Raw genomic sequence first — 20,707 nt, forward strand, 5'->3', positions numbered from 1 at the left:
TTTTTTATAAAAAATATTTATTTAGTTTTTGAAATGATTTTTGGTAATTTCTATATATATTTTGTCAATAAAAGAAAAAAATATTTTGAGACCCCCATAGGACTTAGCAAAATCGACCCTTACTTTCACTACAAATATTCCGGCTCATGTGTGCACAGTCACTCCTCTGCACATTGCAGCAGCGTTGACCAACTCGATTGACACGTAGACGCAATATGTCTTCTCATCACTCAACAGTCTCATCATCACATTTTTGAAGTCCTATCGCTTTCCGAAACCCCAAGATTTACTTTAAAAAGTTTCTGAGCATATCGGTCGCTTGTTTTTCAATATTCGATCGTCAACTTGTCATACTCTGTGTGTGTCTAGTCTATGCGATATGCCATGTCACTCATGGTCTTTGTGCCATCTCGTTCAAGGTCATTGGGATTTTTTTTTCGGTGTATTGTCAGATATCCGGAGTTTGTAATCCTCTGTTGGAAAAGTTTTCCAGTATGTTTTCCCTGGGCATTTGCCCTCCTGTGTTGAGGAAGGTAAACGTTGTCTCTGGTTGTGTTGTCAATGGTTTTCGTAATGTTGGGCATACCTGGGTTGATGCTGGGAGCAGTTGCTGTCGTGGTTCTGTGGCGTGTTGCTATTGTATATTGAAATACTCAGGTCTAACAGTACCTTCATGGGCATTGTGCCATCTCGTTCCATGTTGTTGGTTTTCTGGTTCCTCTTTCTTTGATATATTGTCAAATATTATCCAAAGTTTGTACAGCTTTGTTGGAAAAGTTTTCAAGTCAGGTCTCCATAGGCGTTTGCATTCCTGTGTCGAGGAAGGTAACCGCGTTGGTTTTGGTGGTTTTGTCAATAGTATTAGTGATGTTTGGCATATCAGTGTTGATTATGCTGGGAGCAGTTGCTGTCGTGGTTCTATAGTTCCTGACATGTGTTGACAGCATAATTTGTTGGTCATGTCGGATAGCCTCCTCTTAATATAGAAGGTCTGAATATGATGTCAAAACTGTTGAATATGCATCCAAAGATCATATGAGATCTCTTTGCAGTAGTTACAAGGATGTTGGGTGTGTTGACATAAACACTGCATCAGATCATGCTGCAGCATCTGCTGTACTAACCGTAGCATATGAGTTTGAGGAGGAAGAACATTTTACATCATTCATCAGTGATGAATTGACAACTTTGGACATTCATCACAAATGGCTTGATGATATTAGAAATAGAATATGGGATAGAATAGACTCTGAAGTTGGATTCTTACCATTAAATGAGGCATTGAAATATTACTGGAAACAGTCATGTTGGGTATCCTATTTGTGGGCAAATGCAAGAGTAGATGATGTACAAATACCCTCAATAAGTGAGTTTAGATGGAAAGTTGAGAATGGAAAATTAGAAGTTATTTGGGACTCTAATGAGAACTTTGAAAAGGTTAAGAAAAACGTTGAATTTTGGACAAGTGGATGCAAATTTAAAAAATCTAATGTACCAATAGGTGCTGTAAATGTGTGAAATCTGGAAGTGTTTGTGGACCTGGCTGTAAGTGCCTATCATGTGAAAACTTGCCAAATCAACCCCCTGCAGTTGACACTATAAGTGATGAATATTGGTTAGCTTTAGATGAAGCAGAAGAAGATGATGACAATTTTGAAGAGGTTGTTTATAGCACTAATGAGGATGTAATTGTTGATGATGACACAGATTCATTGGAGGATATAACGGTAGATATGGAAGTGACTGCTGAACAGTCTTTGGAAATTGAAGGGGAATCTGAAATAGACCACCGGGTATAGCTCAGATTGGAATTCCAAGGATATTTAATGTAAAATAATCGCAATCATACCAATCCATAATCCAATAACACTAGGTCAAAATTTGTAAGACAATAGTTGTAAACATAGACACAAAACAGCACAGAACAGACAGTAAATAGACGGTACAAACAAAGTCAAATTCATGAAAGAAAGATATATGGACCTCTGGCCAAAAGACCAAGAAGTGATGTCAGGTGTTTCGAAAATAGTAAGCGCATCCTGCCCCACATGTGGCACCCGCCATCTATCAATCTGTAAGTCAGATAGGTAGTGGTCACTAACTAAGGCCCAATGTCACCGATGCCATATTTAATGTATGTTGGACTGAACAATATTAAACGTGGTGATATAGCTACATGGAAATCATCCTCATACAGAAAATTATGACATTATTTCAGCATGTAAAATATGATTTAGATATTTATTTAGCCAGTAAGGAAGCAATTCTTAAATTACCACGGCAATTTTGTTTTTGTCTAATACATGATATCAACGATCAAAGTGTAAGGGGCCTAACGCGTACCTGTACTGTTTGAGTTACGTAGTACACATATACATTTACATTTCATGTATATAGTTCACCAAGATGTGCAGCAAAATTTTATAAAAGCTCTATGAAACCTCAAATTTCTGAGCGTTACAGCTTAGGAAATAATCTCGGGTTCCGTCAAAGAGATTTTTTGAGACCACCCATAATTTCGGAAATACGGGGCTACATACTTTGAAAATGATAATTTTCTTGACTGAACAAACAATAGTTTTGACTTTTGACATCAAATCAAGTTATAGGCAAGAATTCAGAAATGCTTTTGGCAGATCTAATATAATCATTATCCTGTTCAGTAGGAGATTTGTGGAGGTTTGTAGAGGTTTACTGTTTGCCAGACTTTTTTAATATCAATGACATTCAAATTATGTTGATGCTAATTTTTCCACTGCTTACCATAGGTTGGGCTGACACTGATCATAGTTTACATGTAAGTACTGATGAGATATGTTTACAGTTATCATAATGATGTGATGTTGTTGAGTATAATAAATTGACTGTAGACATCCCATAGTGCAACTGTGCCAGACTCAAAAATACTCTCATTTTAAACATCTAAACATCTAATGTTGACTTCAATACACTATTATTGTGGATTGCATAAACCCCCGTTGACAATTTTATTTGTCATCGTGCTAACATAATGCTTGTGTCTGGTCAGATGGTGAAGACTTGTTTTTAGCTCCCATAGCCATATGTATATATGGCAATGGAAGCTAGGGAAATGTCTGTATGTATGTCTGTAGGTCTGTATGTCTGTATGTCTGTCCGTCAACATCAAAAACTCCAAAACCGCTGTACATTTCATCTTGATATTTGGTGTGTACATGGATGATGGGCTGTAGATGAGATTTGTTCAAATGAAGTTGTCATTGCCAAAAATATGCAAATTAAGTGAAAAAATGTAAAAACAGTCAAAATTGAAAATCTCAATAACCACTGAGCAGATTACATGAAAAATTAGCATGTAAGTACTTTGGGCTGACCTGAAATGATTGTGCTTTTTTTGATTTTTTGATATTGTTGAAAATATGCAAATTAGTGCCAAAAAAGGCGTTTTTGGTAAAAAATCTTCTTCTTCATAACCGCTGGTCAGACAGCTTTGATATTTGGTATACAGGTCCCTAGGGATAACCCAACTTGGATTTGTTCAAATTGTGATGAAATATGCAAATCTGTATTTTTAAGGAATTTTTTTGTCATTTTTGGTCAAAAATTTATTTTATCAAAACCGCTCGTCTGACAGCTTTGATATTTGGTATACAGGTCCCTAGGGATAACCCAACTTGGATTTGTTCAAATTGTGATGAAATATGCAAATCTGTATTTTTAAGGAATTTTTTTGTCATTTTTGGTCAAAAATTTATTTCATCAAAACCGCTCGTCTGACAGCTTTGATATTTGGTATACAGGTCCCTAGGGATAACCCAACTTGGATTTGTTCAAATTGTGATGAAATAAGCAAATCTGTATTTTTAAGGAATTTTTTTGTCATTTTTGGTCAAAAATTTATTTCATCAAAACCGCTCGTCTGACAGCTTTGATATTTGGTATACAGGTCCCTAGGGATAACCCAACTTGGATTTGTTCAAATTGTGATGAAATAAGCAAATCTGTATTTTTAAGGAATTTTTTTGTCATTTTTGGTCAAAAATTTATTTCATCAAAATCGCTCGTCTGACAGCTTTGATATTTGGTATACAGGTTCCTACAGATAAACTAAATATGATATACAGATATATGATGAAATCTGCAATTTTGTATTTTTGGTGCAATTTTTGCCATTTTTGGTCAAAAAATGTGTTTCTCAAAACTACTTGTCTGATGCCTTTGATATTTGGTATGCAGGTTCCTGGGGGTTCTCTTAGTGTGATATAGTGAAATTTGATGAAATCTTCAATTTTTGTATTTTTGGGTCAGTTTTTGCCGCTTTTGGTCAAAATATTTGTTTCTCAAAAGTTACTCATGTGATAGCTTTGATATTTGGTATACATTTTTATACATAATTATGATGAAATCATCAATTTTGTATTTTTGCAGCTAATTTTGCCATTTTAGGTCAGGCCATCCTGAAATGAGCTATCAAAGATCTCAACCTTCTTCATCAATACATATGTCACAAAAAGTTGCTCTCTACATAACATAGCAGAGCTCTGTCGACCATTGGGTCGCTTGTTAGCTCCCATAGCCATATGTATATATGTTTACAAGTTTACATTTTATTGAAAATCTCAATAGCCACTTAGCAGATTAGATGAAAAATTAGCATGTAAGTACTTTGGGCTGACCTGAAATGATTGTGCACATCTTGGGTCCAGTATCTTGGACTTGCTATTTTTCATGAATTTTTTGGTAATTTTCTCCCATTTTTGGTCAAAAAATCTTCTTCTCTGAAACCACAAGTCTGATTGATTTGAAACTTGGTATGGAAGTGCATAGGAGTGACCTTTCCCAAATCTGGGCAAATCGTGGTGAAATTTGCATATTTGCATTTTTGGGCTATTTTTTAGCTCCCATAGCCATATGTATATATGGCAATGGAAGCTATTCTTATAGGCTAGGGAAATGTCTGTATGTATGTATGTCTGTATGTCTGTATGTCTGTGTGTCTGTATGTCTGTATGTCTGTATGTCTGTATGTCTGTCCGTCAACATCAAAAACTCCAAAACCGCTGCACATTTCATCTTGATATTTGGTGTGTACATGGATGATGGGCTGTAGATGAGATTTTGTTCAAATGAAGTTGTCATTGCCAAAAATATGCAAATTAAGTGAAAAAATGTAAAAACAGTCAAAATTGAAAAAACTCAATAACCACTGAGCAGATTACATGAAAAATTAGCATGTAAGTACTTTGGGCTGACATGAAATGATTGTGCACATCTTGGGTCAGTATCTTGGACTTGCTATTTTTCATGAATTTTTTTGTAATTTTCTCCCATTTTTGGTCAAAAATCTCCTGCTCTGAAACCACAAGTCCGATTGATTTGAAACTTGGTATGGAAGTGCATAGGAGTGACCTTTCCCAAATTTGGGCAAATCGTGGTGAAATTTGCATATTTTTAGTTTACACGTCCATAGACTCCCATGTATAAGGCAGATTCTCCATAGACTCCCATGTATAAGGCCACGAAAAAAGAAATTTAGTTTCTCATCGTATTCATATTGCAAAAAGGATGCAGTGACACAATTTTAGTCCCCACTGCTGAAGTCCAGTGAGCTTATAGATTGGGTCATGTCCGTCTGTTCGTCCATCCGTTCACGCATCCGTTCACGCATATATCTCGGATATTTTGACAAAATGTCATGTGACCTTGATGACCTTTGATCTCAAATATACATATTTGTCCATAACTCAGTTACCACAAGTGCTACCACCCTTCATATATAGTATGATGGGACAGCTTGTGACGCCACATATTGAACCTCATTAATTATGCACATATCTAATTTTGAGGGAGCCAATAGAGCTAGAGGTCTGATTTTTGGTATATAGGGATAACTTAGCAAAACAATTTTTTGACAAAATGTCACGTGACCTCGGTGACCTTTGACCTCAAATATACATATTTGTCCATAACTCAGTAACCACAAGTGCTACAGCCTTCATGTATGGTATGATGGGACACCTTATGACGCCACATATTGTACCTCATTAATTATGTGCATATCTAATTTTGAGCGAGCCAATAGAGCTAGAGGTCTGATTTTTGGTATATAGGGATAACTTAGCAATACAATTTTTTTGACAAAATGTCACGTGACCTCGGTGACCTTTAACCTCAAATATACATATTTGTCCATAACTCAGTAACCACAAGTGCTACAGCCTTCATGTATGGTATGATGGGACACCTTATGACGCCACATATTGTACCTCATTAATTATGTGCATATCTAATTTGAGCGAGCCAATAGAGCGAGAGGTCTAATTTTTGGTATATAGGGATAACTTAGCAATACAATTTTTTTGACAAAATGTCACGTGACCTCGGTGACCTTTGACCTCGAATATACATATTTGTCCATAACTCAGTAACCACAAGTGCTACAGCCTTCATGTATGGTATGATGGGACACCTTATGACGCCACATATTGTACCTCATTAATTATGCACATATCTAATTTTGAGCGAGCCAATAGAGCTAGAGGTCTGATTTTTGGTATATAAGGATAACTTAGCAAAACAATTTTTCTTGACAAAATGTCACGTGACCTTGGTGACCTTTGACCTCAAATATACATATTTTTCCATAACTCGGTAACCACAAGTGCTTCACCCTTCATGTTTGGTATGATTGGACACCTTATGACGCCACATACTGTACCTCAATAATTATGCGCATATCTCATTCTGAGCGAGCCAATAGAGCTGGATGTCTGATTTTTGGTATATAGGGATAACTATAGGAGAGAAATTTTTTGACCAAATGTCATGTGACCTCGATGACCTTTTACCTAAAATATATGTTTATGTCAATAAATAAGTAACCACAAGTGCTATGTCCTTTGTATTTAGTAGGATGGGAGACCTTATGACAACACACGCTTTACCTCATTAATTATGTACACATCTAATTCTGGGCAAGCGAATAGAGCTAGAGATCTGATTTTTTTGGCATATAGGGATTAATTAGCAATATAATTTTTTTTTCAAAATGTCATGTGACCTCGATGACCTTTGACCTTGATTATACATATATATGCATATTTCAGTAACCACAAGTTCTATACCCTCCAATTTTGATAGGATATTAGACCTTAAGATGTCACATCTTGTACCTCATTTATAATGCGCATATGTATTTCTTGGCTGGCCAATACTGCTAGAGGTCTGATTTTTTTTCCCGATTTAGAACCATAACTTAGACATGCCTCATGTGTTTCAAATTGGGAACAACAACATAGACCTATGTGCCCATAGATCTCAACATATACACTCCAGTGATACTTCTTAATGACCACATTTTCCTGCCCCATCAAGACTAATACTCCTATTACAAGTGGGGACTATGTCATTGTAAATGACTTGTTGAGTTAATGGTTGTATCACAGTATTCGATATATCTCATTCTGTATTTTTTCCATTTTATATTCTGAATAATTACATTAAACATATTTCACTGTCTCCAGTACATTTCATTTAAGTATTTTCACTTCATGCACTTTATCCCTTTCACACATGTTCAAATATCTGACCAGAGAACAAACACTAAATAGTCCAGGATGGGAGCTACAGTGTCATTGACGCTATTTTTTTCATTTTTGATCAAAATTTTTTTTTCTCTGAAACCACACGTCCGATTGAGTTGAAACTTAGTGTAGAGGTTTTTACGGGTGACGTCAGTAAGATTTGATCAAATTCTGGTGAAATTTGCATAATTTTATTTTATTGGGGGAATTGTTTCTATTTGTGATAAAAAAATCTTTTAGCTTGATTTTAGCTTGTTTTGATAACTATATGGGAGCGACCAGTGACATTGACGCTATTTTTTAACATCTGGGTCAAATTTTGCATATGAATGAGACTTGAAAGCAAAGAGTGGAACAAAGCTTTGTTCAACATTGTGTATATCCGGGACTCATCGGTGACAATTTCACCTAAACTTCAAACCCAATAGATTATTTAATCCCTGGATGCCTTCCCATAGTTTAACTTCCCACTGGATGATACTATGCCTCAACTTACTGGCTTTTCAAATGTCTGGCATTTGTAAAGCCACAAAGTAAAACTCAGGCACAATGCCAACAAAATGACCTTAAATGAACTTTCTATACACACTTATAGACCCATAGTACTTCTCAACAAGATGAATCAAAGACAATTAGTATTATGTATACAAAGGCAAATATTGTGAAGCAGTCCGGCTTTATATCAGCACAATGAGTCTGTGTTTCAGTTAATAACATTCTTATGGTTCTCACAGACTCATTTTACTCAGATATACTACATTGTTCTCACCATGATTCCCCCATGATGAAATGGTTGCCACTTGTTTGACCTTTGACCTTGCCTGATGACAAGTTACTACGTGTTGGTCTAAACTTCCTTGTGACGACTTGTAATTTTTTCAGAAAATTGACAACTACATGGTAATGAACTACATGGATATCAGTCGACACATATGGATTAACACTGTCATCAATCAACATGATCAGCCTACTCAGGGAAATATAAATTAAGTATGTTGAATTACTTTTCATTCTTTACACTTATTTTGCCTCGGTTTTGCCACACCTAATGTAACTTCCCTAAACAAATCACAAAGTGGCTTTTAAACTCAGATATATGGACAAAAATCATCAAAAAATGCAATTTAATGACAATTTTATTTTAAGCCCATTGAATGTACATGAAAATATAAAACAATGACAGTCAATCATAATATTTATGTATAGGATAAAGCCCGAGTACGAGGGCTCTTCTGGTATATAAAGTCCAACCCAACGATAAAATGTCGAGGCCGCAGGCCGAGACATTTTATCGTAGGGTTGGACTTTATATACCAGAAGAGCCCGAGTATGAGGGTTTTATCCGACTTAAAAACTATCGCCCCTAGCTGATATATTTTCGTTTTCAATGTGTTTACGTCAACCGTCCCCTTTGTCAATGTAACATGTTTAGGATATGAATTAAAACTTTATTTGTGAAATAGCCGTCCAATGTAATGGAACATCCTATAAATGCCCTAGGGCACATTATATAAATGCCCTAGGGCACAGCAGATTTTGTGTTGCAGCTGGTTTCCGCTGTGTTACCAAATTTGAATATTAAAACGTACCAGATGTCTACAGAATATGACATGTTCACTTTTGATTGGACAGAACCTTACTACGGCGCTGTCATTCGTTTCTGGAATTTGGTGACCAAGGCTTTACGAGTAAATAAAACACCCTGAATTGAGCACTCTGATTGGTCAATCAACAGTAGATAGTTTTTAAAAAGAGTTTCAAATTGATACAGCTGTAGTAAGAAATGACTTCCTTATTTGACCTTTTATACAAGCTGAGATCCGTATAAAAGTGTATCTGGTGGTCATGCATGAAAAGATCACCAATTTTCTCATATTATCCATCAGTTTCATTTTTTGGTGGTCCATCTTGACCAACCAAGTTTTTAGCAGTCAGGCTGGTACACTTAAGAGTTGTAAATAAAGGACATTGTCTGAAAGATTTCAACCATCCAGCTCTACAAATACGGTGGAATGGTGCCAGAACAAGATATCGGCCCACTATCCAGCCCTTTGGACCTTGACCTCCACAAGAATTACATCCTGATAATGATTGATTTTTTTGGCAACCCAAATTTTTCTTTTGACTACGAAAATGCAAATCTGGTGGTCAACCCTAACCTCCAAACAAATATAACTTTTATAACTTTTTTATTCCCTTTTTTATAACTTTTGAACTCTGTATAATGACCTCTCTGAATGAGCACATCAGGGCAAAATTTAAGATAAGTTCATATTCATTGCAAAGTGATATAGGCTTGTTCTATTGTTGTAGATTGATCACAGGTGCTGTTTTTCTACAATGTTCTAAATCTTCTTACTTGTTGATCTGCAGTGTAACAATTAAGGTCACTGGTCAATTCCAGTGGTTCACATACAGTACTTTGGAAGATGGTACGGTTGACATCACAAATTCATTGTCCATCTGTTATGGAAAAATGAAATAGAATTTAGAATTCACTATACTGGTACTCCAGTAACTGACAAAATCTAGTGATTTATCACAAATACTCCACATTGCAGATCTACCTGGCACTGACATATTCAGTATTGATCATGTTAAATGTAGGAATTTACTGCTAATGATTTATTAGGTGTGAGACAGCAAACACTCATTACAGTTAACAAAACTGAACTTTAAACCCATTTATTTACTGTTTAAAGAAAGTAACTCAATCTGTTTGTTGTAAATCATGTGACAGAGAAGGACAAAATGGCTTTAGTGAACTAATTTAGCAAACACAAATTAATTAATTTAACATTCACGGTAGTCAGTATTCTAAGAATTTCACAAAGTATGAGAATATCACTAGTATGAATACTTGTTCAAATTGATGTCAATCTTCCACTTGCAATGGAAGATGGTCAGTGCACTAAATTATTAATATAATTCTACTATTCACTGTGACTTATTGTCTGGCAGGAAGACCTACACACCATCTGCCTCTATATAGGTTATGATAAATTGTTAAAAGTAATTTTGTCAAGTTTGCAGCTCTCTAATTTGACCTCCGTATCAGACCTCAGTACCACAACATATGTGAATGCCATGTTATTTGATATAGTACGCTGAAATGTTTGTAGAAAAGAAAGAGAAAAAGATTCACATTCTGTTGTTTCTCACATGGTAATACTTGTTTTGTTTTGATGAGTCTGAGCACTCTTGAAGTTTTGAAATTGATTGATACAAAATATGAATGAATGAATTGACTTTTGCCTTGATAAATGTTAATTCATTATATTTTCTAGAACATACCATCTATATTCTCCTCTGCTTGGAACATATATACTGGTATATATATATAATACACATGTATGTCCATTATGAGAAACAAGAGGATGTTGCCAACTGTGAAACATATGGAACAGCTAATTCACAACCTCAGTGACCCCAGATAAATTTTACAGATATACCTCAAAAGTCAGCAGACTTTGCCATACCTGTGCATTTTGATTCTCTTTCAGACTACCCTACTATTTTTGAAAGAGAAACATTGTTCTCTAAACTGATATTGAACTCACATTATCAGTAATTACAAAATAATTCATATAAAATACCATCAGATGAGTATGAAGATTTTAGGGTTCATAAAATAAAGTACAGGATTAAATTAAAGGGACATTATTTGTATCTTTTGACCTTATATTGTTGCAAACGAGGAGTTGACAATGTTGTTCGACTTATTGAAAGATGTCTAAAGAACGGTCGACCATAGACAACTTCCATCCCGTTTGCGTACACTGTATAGAAAAACCTTGGGTCAAAAGTCAATGGTGGGCTACCGTTGACCTGCGGTCAGACCACACTGCTAACTGCTATCTAGGCCGCTATAAGCATCCGCGTGTAAAAAATAAACCATACGAAGTGAAAGTCGAGAGCGCAGTTTAGCAGTTTCGGGATTCCCTATTACCGATGCCGTTTGCTCAGTTACATTTTGACGGTCAGTTTTTCATGGAGATCTTGACAGCCAATCCTGCTCTTAGATACACCATTCTTTGCTGCTACAGAGCACATTTTTGTAATGGGCATTTCAAATGCCTACAAGCTGCAAGAAGCCGACGACTCGGACAAGGCCTATTTTTTCGTCTCGTTTGTACCTCCATATGTAGACTTGCCCAAAGCTTGTGGGAATAGAAATGTCAAAACAGAGTACAATGAAGGGATAAACTTCAGTAGACAGTCACATTATTGTCGAGGTGATCGCGAAATTGAAGCATATACAACAGAGGGGCCTCTACTGTCTATGATTGAAGCTGTTTTGGCGACTGACACGTACCGGTACATCATGTACATTGTTGGGGGAAAGCTAGCTCTGCGTGGCAGGGTTGTGCCAAATCGCTGACAGCACCTCGGTTGCGGCGTGCAGTTCCTCCACCAAAAACAACCCAGTTTTAATCCCAAACTCGCACTGAGTTTCGTTTTTGAGCACACCCGCCTCGCCTGGGTACACGATTAGCCCTGCGTACAGGTCTTTGTGTTCCCGGCGTTATACGACGAGGAGGCCGTATCTCCGGGAACACTCAGACCTGTACGCAGGGCTAGGTACACAATGTGCTCAGCTGCGCTTCTAAACTTACGCAAAACCCACTTTTGGGAGTGGGTCGGAGGCACGGAGGCCGTAAGCGACGTATAGGGTCTAGGCAACTGTCATTGCGATGTACTCACTTTTGGTTCGAAATGCGATGCAACTGATACAAATAATTACACGATGCATAGAGAATAACAACATTCGAACAGATCTTGTGTTTCGAGAGGTGACTCCAATCGCGAGCAGTATCAATCGACAGTACAGTTCCCGCTCGGCGCTGTGTCACGATGTCACAGATGCTACACCGTGCACTGTTCAGTCCGAGTGCGATGTTTCCAAGTTCAACAAGTGATCATGTCGTGTTTGTAAAACGAACCAACGTAATGGCAAGAAAATGCCCTAAAAATCTTAAAAGTTGACGAAGATTTGCTAACGATCAAATGCACAGAAAATGCAGTCTACTCTGTACCTGTTTCACTATCACCACAGCAATCTGACATCGTTTTAGTTTTACCATTTACCCAATTGCGTTTATGGTTTTATTTGTTTCACAGTCCGTATCATCGATACTAAAATCAAACTTACAAGCAAATGCCCTGTTTATTTCACTATTTGACAGTAGTTTGTGAGACGTGCATTTGTTTATGCGCTGTGAGCTCATCGATATGCATTGTGCTGAAGTTACTGTGTAGGTGACGGCTGCTCAGCGTTCTAGCTGTACTTTGATAGTTGACGTATGCGTAGTAATATTGGTCATGTGCTGGGGTTCAATCATGGCGGTTGGTTCAAATCGCGCGGACGCCCTTACCAACATTGAACCTTGCCGTAAAGAGCAAGAAGGTGGTTTTACATATCCTTGAAGCCGTCCATAGTCACAATTTAGGTCTCCTATTGATTTGACCGGGGATTTCAGTCATCGAAAAAATGAAAAAAATATGAAAAGATACAAATAATGTCCCTTTAACACTGAAATTGTTGTGTTCTAAACAGTGGAATTTGTACACCCCTTGCTGAACTTTTGAGTAATCAATTGGGAGATTGCCAAGTATTGTCTTCCAAACAGGCAGAATGAAGTTATAATACTTCCTGCAAACACTCTACCGGTAGATCTGCATTCAAAATTGTTTGACATTTTAAAACCGCACAGTACCATTTAATATGGATGGTAATTGTAATTTTGGCTAGTATGTATACTTTGAGTTGAATTGTATGCCAGCTGTTCTGTGCATTCCTACTTTGGAAATATTGTATTTACTAACTATCTATCATGGAAGACAAACAATATCAGGTGAAACTGTGACACCACAGTGCTTGTTTCCAAAGGGTTTGTTTCTATGAGTAATTATTTATTGCCTGCTTGTCAGCAACCAACCGCCATGATATACCATATGATGGGTGCAACTGACCTTTAAACCCACTGTACTACTTCAACAGAGTAACACAACAATTTTTTTATAAGTCATGTGACAGGTAATGACGACATAGCTATGTGGAAGTAGCAAACAGCAACTTTATGGACACGTTCTGAGTCTAATTTTATCAAAGTCAAGAAAACATTCTGTTACTCCAAGCTTTACCAGAGTAATCTTCAGTAGAAGTCAAACATCTGTAGCAGTCTACTTCATGTTAATGATAGAATCCACAACCAAGGTGTGTTAATGGTGTCAATCTAGTTTCATATGTGTCACACTTTGTCCAAATTTTCATGAAAAGACAATTAAGGTAGTTAGAGACATTTCTCTGGCCTTCCTTGTTGAATGTTACGTGATGTGTGAAATATTCCTCATATTTTGAGCTAGTCTGCTCTTTTGAAATAATTTTTATTAAACTCATATTTGAAATCATTCTTAAAGTAAACTTTGGCTCAGAATCTGGAGTAGCAGCACAATATCTTCAGCGTGATTAAAACCCACTACAGATTGCCAGGAAGGGAAATTTTGTACAAAAACTGTACGATTACCGATTGCTGATAATCAAAGTGTCTCTGAAATTCTGAATCTGGTTCACGTTTCACACAATATGAGATATTTGAAGTGATCAGAACAATGAGTACATTCAAATTAGCTAATGTGATATGAAGTGAAAGCTGGCATTAAGGAGAGTAAATTTATCTGACAGCATAAAACAGTAAGTGTGATATTTACAATTTCACAATTGTAATACCCACTTTAATTATATACACATTGAGTACATTATAATTTTCTCATACATAATGAACATAATCATGTTGTATATTTTTATTCGCCTGTTTTGATTTAAAGAAACTGGACTGAAATTTGTATATATGAAGCAGCACACAAAATAACCGGTACACCAGCTACTGAGTAATGGTTTTCGTTATACACATCACCTCGGCTTAACTTTTCACCGTATCTGTTGACGTGTTACGGTATAACAAATTAATTTGAACGTGTCTGCCAAACACTGTGCAAATTCTATTGACAGGGGATTCTGAACTTTTCATTAAAACTGGTACTGTAACATTAATAATGGTAATGTTACAGTACATAACCTTTTCACATATGTCTCAATTGACATGTTATAACAATGATCTGGTAATTTGAACGTGTCTGTCAAACACTGACAAGGAATTCTGAAATTCTTTTAATAAATGATATGCCACTATGTATGCAAAGTCACCATGTGACTGGTGATTGTTACAGCCACCTTGCAGTCAATAAAGGTGAACTCTTCTACCATTTCAGACAAGCTGATAGTTGCATTTATCAATATCACTGGTAACATTGAGTGCAGTATGGGTATCAATGATATAATTGATGATTTTTCCCTATAACTTCTTCTCTGTACATTTTCAGCCATAATGCTGGATGCATCGGCATTTTAAGTCACGACCTGGACACTTCATCCTGTGCTAAGTCAAGACCTGGACACTTCATCCTGTGCTAAGTCAAGACCTGGACACTTCATCCTGTGCTAAGTCAAGACCTGGACACTTCATCCTGTGCTAAGTCAAGACCTGGACACTTCATCCTGTGCTAAGTCAAGACTTGGACACTTCATCCTGTGCTAAGTCAAGACCTGGACACTTCATCCTGTGCTAAGTCAAGACCTGGACACTTCATCCTGTGCTAAGTCAAGACCTGGACACTTCATCCTGTGCTAAGTCAAGACCTGGACACTTCATCCTGTGCTAAGTCAAGACTTGGACACTTCATCCTGTGCTATGTCAAGACCTGGACACTTCATCCTGTGCTAAGTCAAGACTTGGACACTTCATCCTATGCTAAGTCAAGACCTGGACACTTCATCCTGTGCTAAGTCAAGACCTAGGACACTTCATCCTGTGCTAAGTCAAGACTTGGACACTTCATCCTGTGCTAAGTCAAGACCTGGACACTTCATCCTGTGCTAAGTCAAGACCTGGACACTTCATCCTGTGCTAAGTCAAGACCTAGACACTTCATCCTGTGCTAAGTCAAGACCTGGACATTTCATCCTGTGCCAATTCAAGACCTTGACACTTCATCCTGTGCTAAGTCAAGACCTAGACACTTCATCCTGTGCTAAGTCAAGACCTGGACACTTCATCCTGTGCTAAGTCAAGACTTGGACACTTCATCCTGTGCTATGTCAAGACCTGGACACTTCATCCTGTGCTAAGTCAAGACCTGGACACTTCATCCTGTGCTAAGTCAAGACCTAGACACTTCATCCTGTGCTAAGTCAAGCCTGAACACTTCATCCTGTGCTAAGTCAAGACCTGGACACTTCATCCTGTGCAAAGTCAGACCTGGACACTTCATCCTGTGCTAAGTCAGACCTGGACACTTCATCCTGTGCTAAGTCAAGACCTGGACACTTCATCCTGTGCTAAGTCAAGACCTGGACACTTCATCCTGTGCTAAGTCAAGACCTGGACACTTCATCCTGTGCTAAGTCAAGACCTGGACACTTCATCCTGTGCTAAGTCAAGACTTGGACACTTCATTCTGTGCTAAGTCCAGACCTGGACACTTCATCCTTTTGGCAAATCAGCCAAGTAACAACTAAGGTATGATATGTTCTTGATTTTATTCTATTTGCTTGAATCTACTTAAACTGTGTATTGTCTTCTTTTCATTACAAAGACGAAATAACAATGATCACACAGTTACAATAACAAACAAGTTAGTTCAACTTTTTTGCTCCGCTGTCAGCGACGCAGAGCTTATCAAATAGGCTTATTTCCGTCATTCTCCGTAGCCATTGTTCTTCCGTCCGTCCATCTGTCCGTTGTCAGTTGTACGCAACAATTGCCTTCTCCCCTGAAGCCACAAGTGTGATTGCTTTGAAATTTGATATTGTGTTCACTTGGGGTGCCCTCACTTAAGTTTGTCCAAATCGTGGTGAAATTTGCATATTTGTACTTTTGGGGGATTTTTGCTTTTTTGGTAAAAAAAAATTTTCTCTGAAACCGCACGTCTGATTGCTTTGAAATTTGATATGTTGTCTACTTAGGATAACTTCAGTTAGATTTGTTGAAAATTGTGGTGAAATTTGCATGGTTGTATTTTTAAGGCAATGTTTGTCATTTTTGGTCAAACAAAATCTTTAAAAATCTTCTTCAAAAGAAAAGATGGCTTTGATATTTGGTGCAAAGGTTATCGAGCAGAAATATGCAAATTTGTATTTTTAATGCAATATTTGTAATTTTTGTCAATAAATTTTTTCCATCAAAACCACTTGTCTGACAGCTATGATATTTGGTATACAGGTTTATAGGTACGGGCAAGATGTGACGAATTCAAATTCAGATGAAATCTTCAGTTTTTGTATTTTTCGGGTAATTTTTGCCATTTTTGTTCAAAAAATGTTTTTCTCAAAACAAAAGCACTGATTTAATAGATTTGGAATTCGTATACAGGTTTGTACCGGTACATGAACTAAAAATATGATATATTGAAATTATGATGAAATCTGAAATTTTGTTTTTTAAAGGCAATTTTTAGCTCACATTTGGTTATACCAATGTGAGTTTATCGTATAGGCTGAAGTCGATGGCGTCTGTATGTATGTGTGTATGTATGTATGTATGTATGTATGTATGTATGTATGTATGTATGTACGTACAGTATGTCCGTCAACATCAAAAACACGCAAACCGCTGCACGTTTCAGCTTGGTATTTGGTGTGTGGATGCATCCTGGGCTATAGATGGGATTTTGTTCAAATGAAGTCTGCATTGCCAAAATTATGCAAATGACTTACAAAATGTGAAAATGGTTAAGATTTAATAACTCAAGAACCGCTTTTTTGATTGCTTTGAAAATTTGTGTGCAAGTACCTTAGGCAAACCTTATACAGTTTTATGAATATTGTGAAGATATCCTTAATTTTGTATTTTTGCTGAATTATTTTGTGATTTTTCTCATTTTCAGTAAAAATCTTCTTCTCTGAAACCGCCAGTCCAATCGCTTTCAAATTTGGGTTGTCTCTTTGCAAGGGTGTAACTCTTCTAATTTGTTGAAATTATGACAAAATTGGAAAATTACTATTTTGGAGCAATTTTGTCATTTTTGCTCAAAAAATCGTAAACATTATTTCCTTTTTAAAACCCCTGGACAGACAGCTTTCATATTTGGTACACAGACGTACAGAGATGACAATAGTTAGATATGTGGAAATTGTTCTGAAATATACAAAATTGTATTTTTAAGACATATTGTCATTTTTGGTCAAGAAAACTTTATCTCAACATTACTTGTTTGATGACTTTGTAATTTAGTATAAAGTCCCTTGTTTGATAGCTTTGTAATTTGGTATAAAGTCCCGAAAGATGTTATCAGATAAATTTTCTGCTCAAAGTGTTGGGAGACCCCAAAGGTATATTTTAGGTAATTTTCTCAGTTTGTGACCTTAAATGACCTACACCAACCCAGGATACGTTGTGAGACAATTTTGAAGGCTGTGAACATAATTTTGTCATATTTGGTATCAATTTGTAGGAAAATTTGATCCAGAAATCAAAGCTGAGGTGATTTTTTCATTTTTGACCAATTTTTGCAACTTTTCTATGTGAAACTTACAAGAACTGATGAGAAATTTGGATCCACGATAATTCCAGATGTTGTAATCAATGCCAACATTGGAAGGCATTTCACTATCTGTAACTAACTTAAGTGCTGTTTACATTAGAATGATAACACTCATGGCATTAATTAAAAAATCTCCAAGGTTGTAAATGTACTTCCTGTCATTTGGTCTTATGTAATACCAAGGGGTGGAACATTTGATATTCAGGAGGGGTAGGGTCTAGAAGATTGATGAAGTAGCATTACTTTTTACCAGATCCCTTGTGCATTTTTTGCCCACTCTCACCTTTTCTTTTAATCAAGCCTTCTCTTTTTTTTGTGTTGACATTTGCTTATATATTTGGGATCTGCTTCTCCCATTGCTATAGAAGTTGATATGCATGTTCCTAAAGATGACCTCCAGTACCTAAGTTGGAGACCTCATTTGCTTTTGTCATTCTTGTTTTTCCTGGTTTAAATATTTCTCGAATGGACCAATTCAAACCGAATGTGAGCACATAGTGTCTTAGACGGTATTTTTGCCATTTTGGTCAAAAAGTCTTTCTCCCAAATTACACTTCTGATAACTTTGAAATTTTGTATACATACTTCCACAGATTAAGTTAATGTTGTATATTGAAAATATGATGAAATCTGCAAGTTTGAATTTTTTGGGGCAATTTTTGTAAATTTTGATAAAAAAAAATGTTTCTCAAAAAGAACTGATCTGATAGCTTTGGTTTTTTTGTATGCAGGTTCCTACAGATGAACTAAATGTGATTTATTGAAAACATGATGAAATCTGCAATTGTCCTTTTTTGGGGGCATTTTTTGCCATTTTTGGTCAGAAAATTTGATTTTAATTATGACGAAATCTACAATTTTGTATTTTTGCAGCTATTTTTGCCTTTCCCGTCAAGCCACTGAAATGAGCTATCAAAGATTTCCACCTTCTTCATCAATACGTGTCAAAAAAATTATTCTCTACATAACACAGCGGAGCTATATCGGCCACTAGGTCACTTGTTTGTATATAGCAATGACACAGCTGACCTTGAAAGACTGCTTGACTTTATTCGTCCCTGCCACAATTTATAAGATACATTCCTAAGGATTGAATTGACGTCTATAAATAAAAAAACCTTCAGTGCGTTCAGTTTTGATCCATATTATAATGAAGTAATACATTTAAAGCCCCAATAGCTGCTAATTTTATGCATTATTTTCATGATTTTATATTCAAACCACAGTTGGTTCATTTAAATGTGCTTACTGAAGGACATGTATTGAAGTATTACTGTTCGCGGATTTGGATCACGCTTACATGTTTTAACAGGCTGAATAATAAACGGGTGCCGCATACATAAAACGGCGCCCTCTTGGGAAAATACAAAACACAGTATTTCCTGCATAAACACATCGTGATCATACCAGAAACAAGCGTGATACCATTTACTTGAAAGCACAACACACGATGATCAACATTTTGTTGTTGTAATCTTTATTTTTAGCTACTATAGACTATAGTCTATAGAAGCTATTTGGATGGGTATCCGTCCGGCGTCCGTCGTCAGTCTGTATGTATGTATGTATGTATGTATGTATGTATGTCCGTTTGTGAGGCGTCCGTCCACTCAAATATTTTGAGAACCGCAGTACTTACTGATTTGATATTTGTTGTGTAGATGAAAAATATGATTTTGAGAAACTAGTTTTTTTAATTTTTTGATATTGTTGAAAATAGGCAAATTAATGCCAAAAAAGGTGTTTTTGGTAAAAAATCTTCTTCTTCATAACCGCTGGTCAGACAGCTTTGTTATTTGGTATACAGGTTCCTAGGGGTAACCCAACTTAGATTTGTTCAAATTGTGATGAAATATGCAAATGTGTATTTTTAAGGAATTTTTTTGTCATTTTTGGTCAAAATTTGACTTACATTGTATATAATTCTTGTACTATATAAACCCTATCAATTCACCCAGAAAAAAATAATTAATATGATTTTAAATAATTGAATTAATTAGGAAATCATCAAAGCCAAAATAATTTTAGTGTAGAATTATCAGAAAGTTCAACTTTTTTGACAGTTCATAGTGAAATGCTTACCATCTTGGAGGATTAAAACATGTAAAGGCAACTTTCCTGAATCCCAACTTTGACATATTCTGAACCGTCATTTATTGTGCCTTGTATGTTATCTAAAAGAAATTGCTCAAAATAGTCAATAGAGATAGAGATAGAGAAAGTTCTAATTTCCATTTATGGTTGACTTGGTAAGGATAAAATAAAATTACTTTTTGAGGAAAAAAATAGAGTGGTCAATTAAAAGAGTGGTCAAAGTGATAGGGTTTTTATGGTAAAGCTGGGCTGTAAGATTCCTCATGTGCTATTTATAGCAATTATGCAATCTGTGTAAACAGTGCAATGAAAGTTACATGATTCCTTATAATGCTTTTGATGACCTTGAACTTCTTAAGTTTCAAACATTTGTCTCTTCAGTGTGCTTTCTCTGAGTATGTACAGTCTCAACTTATTCAACAGAACTCACTTACAATGTTAATCAAAGA

At 36.3% G+C, this 20,707-nt stretch overlaps 1 protein-coding gene and 1 long non-coding RNA gene across 2 annotated transcripts in view; both read left to right on the forward strand.

The window, feature by feature from the left end:
- The window catches only part of LOC139127107 (myosin-6-like), a 176,268-nt gene that overhangs the window by 120,829 nt on the left and 34,732 nt on the right, over positions 1 to 20,707 (forward strand). The window lies entirely within an intron of this gene.
- LOC139127204 (uncharacterized) lies at positions 8,403 to 15,394 on the forward strand. Its single transcript, XR_011550956.1, has 3 exons — positions 8,403 to 8,552; positions 13,600 to 13,779; positions 14,946 to 15,394. It is a non-coding gene; the product is annotated as an uncharacterized lncRNA (long non-coding RNA).

The sequence above is a fragment of the Ptychodera flava genome, unplaced genomic scaffold (assembly GCF_041260155.1).
Source record: "Ptychodera flava strain L36383 unplaced genomic scaffold, AS_Pfla_20210202 Scaffold_29__1_contigs__length_4469600_pilon, whole genome shotgun sequence".
In the NCBI taxonomy this organism is placed as follows: Eukaryota; Metazoa; Hemichordata; class Enteropneusta; family Ptychoderidae; genus Ptychodera; species Ptychodera flava.